We start from the raw sequence: 6,899 nt of genomic DNA on the forward strand, positions 1-6,899 counted from the left end.
CGTACGCAGAATTTTTTCAAGGGGGGTGTTCATAATTTTTTGAAACTACTAAAAGAAATTCGAATCTGTAATAAAGTACTATTATTTCCCTAATTTTGACTTTTTATTTAGAGAACATTGTTTAGTTAAATTTTGATTTGATTTTTTAAGTTTAAGAACATAATGTAATATCTTCTGAAAAAAGTTCAATGTCATATGGCTGGAAAGTAACACTTTGAAGGCCACTTTCACATTCATCAGATTATGTTATGCTAGAAATGTTTTCGTCAACGGAAGTATGTATCACATTTCGGTAAAACAAAAAAACTTACATTGGTACTAGATGCTGTCACCTCACTAATTTCAGGTTGTGATTTTTTCTAAAACATAATTAAAAATAGTTATATTCTTGCGTTTTGACATCCCAAAATTCCAAGAAAAGCAAATATATATGTGGAAATATTAAACCACAAACGCTGTAGTGCTCCTTCTCTATTTTTTCTCCTGCGAGAGTCAGTCTTTATCCTCGGGGGCGGCGAAAATCATTACCTTCGCGAACACACAGGGCGGAAATAAGGTCATCTCTTCGGCAAACTCACAGGGAGGAAGTAAGGTCATCCCTCCTTCGGTGAAGTTCATCCTTGGATCTCCATCGAGCTTCAGGGGGGCAAATGGGACCTCCGACTATAATTGTCTAGCTCCAAGCAGAGAAAGGGCCGATAATGGAACTTCATCAAACCTTTCTTATTGCATCTCTTAATTCCAGTTAATTTCTTCAAAGCAAAAATTACTTGCAATAATCTTTAAATTCACATGCTATTCCATAGGGGTTCCCGGGCAGAGAGAATCCTGTAGACTTTGATGTAGTGCTCCTCGTGTTTTCTCGTAAACTCTTGAGCTGTGGCGTTTCATTAATCATTATATTGCATTTCGTAGAATTTGCAGTCATAACATAATGAATTTTCTGTACTTTTATTGAATAAAGAATCTATTTACAAATTATATACAATTGGAGCAAAGCTCCGAGACACATCTTTTATCCTTCCATATCCAAAATATAAGTGTTCCCTTTTTTAACGTAGTTCATGTGATCCATCCAGACCTCTTTTGTTTACATGTTAGAAGCGGGTGCGCCGTAAGATCTGAAGACCAGATGGAGATGAACTAATATCTCAACATAGTCTTGATTTTAATGGGAATTCAGCTTCGTTACGATATTTTACTGCGTGGTGTGGATTCATTTTACAAATAAAGATTTCATCGTTATTCAACGGAACTTACTATATACGCGAAGGGCTAAGTTAAGTAGGTGAAAGAGAAATTTAATGTTCTCAGAAACCAGATAAGCTTATCTGCAAATAGATATAATTCTTTTTGAGTTTAGTCTCAAAAGATCCTTTTAATTTTATTGAGCAAGTATTTTAGATGTTATATATATATATATTGGCACAGAAATATCCGCTATGCTGCGATCTCAAAGTTTCGAGCTGGAATGAATAACTTCCAACGAGCACAGTATCTCCAATGGTATTGTTACTGTTTTCTTCACTAGTCGAAATAGTGGCGACGACGGGTTCGGCGATTGAATGAAGTCTTTGTTAAGACAAAACAAAACAGATTTGGCGACAAGCGGCAGAGATAACTCTTAGTCTGACTAACTCCATTTCCCCTTTTATATAATTTTTCACTGCATCTCCAAAATTTTCGAATAGTCTCAAAGACGACCGAACGTCTAGGATTCCAGAATCATCGCGTAAAGACCTCGCGAATGACAGAGCCAGTCTCGAAATCTATACTGGCAGGACAGAAAGGAACCAGTCCGTAACAGTATCATGTGAATTTAGTTTCAAAAGTATAACCCTAAATATTTAACATCAAATACCTGTTATTAAAAACATCAATAGCCAAGATTGAAATCAAAACTCTTATACAATGAAATTAATTGAATTGGAATTTTAATTTAAGATATTACTATTACTGGCTAAGAAAGTCATTTAATTTGATTCCACAGTGAATACATTAATATAGTAGTATACTATTTAATAGAGCAGAATATTAATTAAACTGAATGCGAAGTGCTTGTAATGAAGGAAAGCACCTTGAATAACCAACCTATTTATATAATCTTAACTATACATTTTTTGATCAGATTTCATTATATTGGAATATGAGGGTTACATCATCTGTTAAAAAAGATTAAATCAGATAAAGAAAAAAGGCTTTATTTCACTGAATTAACGTAGCTTTATTCGATAAATTTACACTTTTGGTATAATATAAATATAAGTTATTTAGACATAATCTGTACAATATGGTTTGAAATTGGTTATTAACACAATTGAACGAGATAGGCTTTCACAAAGATTTGTGAAATATTTTCTTATAATTTCCAATCCTTTTTTAGTCAAATACTTAGTTTTCGGAAAAAGGAATTTGTTTATTTTTCTTTACTTGTGTAAATGATTCTGGAGAAATTGTTTTTATTTTTAAAATATGACTCTTAAAATTACATAACGACCGATTTCAATCAAGTTGTGTATTTTGTCATACAAAACTGTGCACTTTAAAACGATGTTAAATGTGTAACCCTTTAGAATTTTCTATTATAATTATTTTAAATAATAAAGAATAAATAATTAAACGAATTTTATAATTGTATATTTTTGAATTTGGTTAAAAAGCATACGAGATATATTGAAACATGTATGAAGTGGAATTAACATTAAGAAATCCAAACTATCTACAACTCTCCTGTCTAAACTATCAGAACAATATTTAACAGATTAATCAAAAAATAATTTATTATAATTACAAAAAAATTTCATCATTTAATTTAAAAATGGTATAAAAAATTTTTGAACTATAAAGTTTTGCAACATCTAATATTTTTTAGGAAAAATGCATTAGTTACTTGTAACATACAGAATTTAAAAATCTGTTGATTAATTCAGGTAAAATATAATAAATGAAAAATGATTTATATAAATTTTCATTTCCAAGATTGTCCTCGTATCAAATGAAAAAAATGGGACCTTGACATTTTAATTCTAACCTTATCTACATTTTATTATTTACTGAAAAAGTTGAATGGAATTGTAGAGAATGGTACACTGTATAACATTCCTCATCAAATTACGGTAAAAATTAACGGCACTCGTGTTGTCGATACAATTTACCATGAAAGCCTACCATTTTTAAAAGAATATGTTATGGAAAAAAAATCATATGTACCATAAATATTACAGTAATATTTACCTTAAATTCGCTGAATTATACTAATTAAAAAAATATTACTATAGAAATCACTTTATTGTATGGTAAAAAAGTATTGTACGGTAAAATGGATTTGAAACCACAATAAGAATGCAACTAGAGCCAAGCAAAAGGCCTGAATAAGTAAAATACCAGTACAATAATTAAAAGCAAATATAAGATAACTAAACATTAGAAAAAAGATGAGGGAAAAACACAAAGGTAGTTAAAAGCTACATTTTACAAATTAGCCAAAACCAAACAAAAGCATGAAAAGAGATTACAATAGTTAAAAGGTATTTAGCTAAAATTAATGAAGTAGCTAAAACCAAGCAAAAGGCCTGAAGAAATAAAATACCAATACAATGGATAAAAACAAGTGTAAAATGACATGACATTGCCAATAAAAAAAAAAAAAAAAAAAAAAAAAAAAAAAAAAAANAAAAAAAAAAAAAAAAAAAGGAGTTTGATACTTTTATAGTATTGTTATAAATAAAAGTATCAAATAAGAGTCTCATATGTTCAATCTTTTGATAAGATTGAGAAAAAAATTATCTAGTTGAAAAAGTATTTGTATAGTATATTATAATAAAATAAGAGTAATTATTGCAAAAAACAATTTTAGTACTGAAGAGCAATTCTGTTAAACAGTATGACGCGAGGAAAGTTACTTTCCATAAATTCTTGTATATTAATTAGTTTTTTTAAAATAACTAATTTAATTTGACTATATAAGTTGCAACCAAATCTGGCTTGTATTCAACCACCTGAGTTGAATCAATTGCTAAATTGAAGTAATTGCTAATGTCCTTAATTATCCTTTTAAATCTATTTTTATCAGATATCTTTTTAAAATAAAATGCTTTTAATTACGCAAACACACTGAAAAACTTATTAAAATCTGTACATCTCTTTTCCCCGGGATATTCTAGTTGTGCTTGTAAACGTGCCTTTAGCAGCTTTGGTAGTTGAAAGTAGACATACGACCACAAAGGGTTTATATGCTCATTTCTAGATCAAAAATAAATTATTATATTTTTTAAATTTAGCAACATTGTCTAAGATTGAATAATTCAAAATATAATAAAGATTTTTCAGCTAACATTCTTATTAAATTTATTTCATAAATTTACAAGTATTTAACATTAGAACACAAATATTTAACATAAGGTACACCTATGAAGAAAAGCTGGTACATTCCAAACATATACAAAATAATGTACAGATAACTAGAATTAACATATAAATTGCAATTATATAGCAATTATTTGTATAGTTGAATCTGAGTACATTGTGAATTGAACTAAGCAATAGATTAATTCTAAGTTAATTACGGAATCAGTCTAGGATCTATCAAAGCTGTCCAGTTTAGGGAAACCTGAAAAAATAAGAAAGACAGGTAAAGAAAATGCCTGATGTAGAAGGAAAAAAACAAAGAGTTACAATTTTGAAAAACAAAAGTACCGTTTTAATGACTTGATCATCTGGAGGAGGTTCATCCTTCCACAAGTTCTCAAACTTTCCTGATTTTCCTTTCGTTAGGAAAAGAAAAAAATAAAGATAAGAATTCTTAATTAAATATAAAATAAAATTAATGTGTATTTTCAAATGTTAGAAAAAAGACACTCCTAAGTGAAAAGAAACTAATGGTGAATTACTGAAAAGTTCTTTATTCAATCAATTCCATTTTTACTGTTTTTAAAAACAAGATAATTTAAAAAAATTTAAATTTAACTGAAATCTATTATTTATCTTCAATTAAAATTTATTATTATTCATTTTCATTACATTACTAATGTCTTTTGAGAATCAAATGTAGACTTAATGAAAACCAACTAAAGAAGTAACTTTTTTTCTAATTAATGTAGGTGGCGCTTTTAGCACAACATACAAATCGGCTTCAACAAGTCTATGGGTGCAGTGTATTTGTCAAGTTCTAACCAGAGTATTTGTTAAGTTTAATTTGTTTTATAAATTTTAAAAGCCATTTTCTTTCAAAGAAAAAAAAAAAAAAACATATTTTGTAATTGACTAATCAAAATTAGAAATTTTACTAGCAATATTGTTTTGTAACTGGTCTTCCAGACCAGTGATTAAATTTCAATAAATTCTTTCCCTTTCTTCGATAAGGTTCAGTGCTATGCTTTGTTAGTCCTGCTTCTTTTGATTTTTAAGCTGGTAGTTTTATATATATTAAAAGTTCTCCTTATGTTATTTAACACCAAATTTGTGTTAAGAATAGGTTTGTGAAGGGGTTCAGTGCTATGCTTTGAGTTTTCTTCTTTTCTCATAGCAAATTATAGTGTGCCCTCTTGGCATAATTTTAGAGCATTAAACCATTATATTACATTATTGTTCTGAGGCTACCATCTAATAGCATTGAGTAAATAAAAAACAATTTATCTAAACAACAAAGAAAGAAAAATATGTAATTAGCTAAACTTTCATAATTCGAATTTTGTAAGTCAATTCAATTAGGAAGATTTATTACAATTGTGAAAAATAAAACACAATGGTAAGATAAATTTTTTAAATATTTTATAAATAGGATCTTATTTCTTTTTAATGAAAAATTCTTTATGGTACTGTTAAGTTTAAAAACACCTCATAAACTGGTTTTGGTGTAAAAGATTCTTGCACTCTCATATGAAACTGTGCTGCATTTTGCAGGAGATTCTCAATTAGAAGCCTTATTTTCTGCCCTTTGAAAACAAATTGAAAAACCATCATATTCCTCACTGACGAATTAATGGTCTTCTTCTGCTATTTTATTTATAGATCAGTACCATAATTCTTGAACTTAACTTTGGGATCATTCACTAATTACAGATTTTCATGAGAGTTCAGAGCCTGAGTCACAAAGCTTCATTATCTCAATTTAATAAAGATAAAAATTGAATTATAAATAGTAGGATGTTTTACATGAGACACCATCCACTAATTGCAAATATATTTTTAAAATTTACTATTGTACCTTATTTTTAAAATTTCCTGTGCCCTTAAACTACATTATGAAAAATCTCAATATTTAGAGACCAGTTTTTAAAAAAGTATGAAATGAGGGTTTTTTCATTATTTTAACATTTAGCGAAAGCAGCTAAAAATCTTTAATTTAAAAACAATTGAAATAAAAAAATCAGTCATCTCAAATTTGTTAAAAGTTATGAATTTAACATATAATAGTCTACTTCTGACAAAAATGTTTTGCTTCATTACTTATTATATTAACATTTCAAAATTAAACAAAAACTTTTTTAATCATTTCATTGAACAACAAGTAAAACATTTTAATAAAAATTTAGTGAAGGCCACTAACAAATTTATATTAGTAATATGAATTTATTAACTTTCCTTAATTTGCTTAATTCTCTGCTTTACATATAGCTTTATAAATTCAGTATGATCAATAATAATCCCGTTAATGTTTTGTTAAATATACTTTTATAAATAGCTTTTATTTAAACAGGGTACCCATTCAATTTCAGAAAAAAAAAAAATTCCCTGACTTTTCCAGGAGGTACATCAGGTAAATATCAATGAAAATCCATACCACATTTTATCTATACCATGCTATTTTTCATTGAAAATTATGACTTTTTATTTGCATTGCCAAACATTAGATTTTGCAAGCAAAAACTTATAATACAGTCGAACCCCGCTATAGTGAA

General features: G+C 28.0%; 1 long non-coding RNA gene across 1 annotated transcript; it reads right to left on the reverse strand.

Annotated features, from left to right (window-relative positions):
• Positions 1–4,330: 4,330 nt before the first annotated feature.
• On the reverse strand, positions 4,331–6,311 carry LOC122272583 (uncharacterized). Its single transcript, XR_006227148.2, has 2 exons — positions 4,696–6,311; positions 4,331–4,609 (listed from the first exon to the last, which is right to left on the reverse strand). It is a non-coding gene; the product is annotated as an uncharacterized lncRNA (long non-coding RNA).
• Positions 6,312–6,899: the final 588 nt, after the last annotated feature.

Source organism: Parasteatoda tepidariorum, chromosome 5, assembly GCF_043381705.1.
Source record: "Parasteatoda tepidariorum isolate YZ-2023 chromosome 5, CAS_Ptep_4.0, whole genome shotgun sequence".
In the NCBI taxonomy this organism is placed as follows: domain Eukaryota; kingdom Metazoa; phylum Arthropoda; class Arachnida; order Araneae; family Theridiidae; genus Parasteatoda; species Parasteatoda tepidariorum.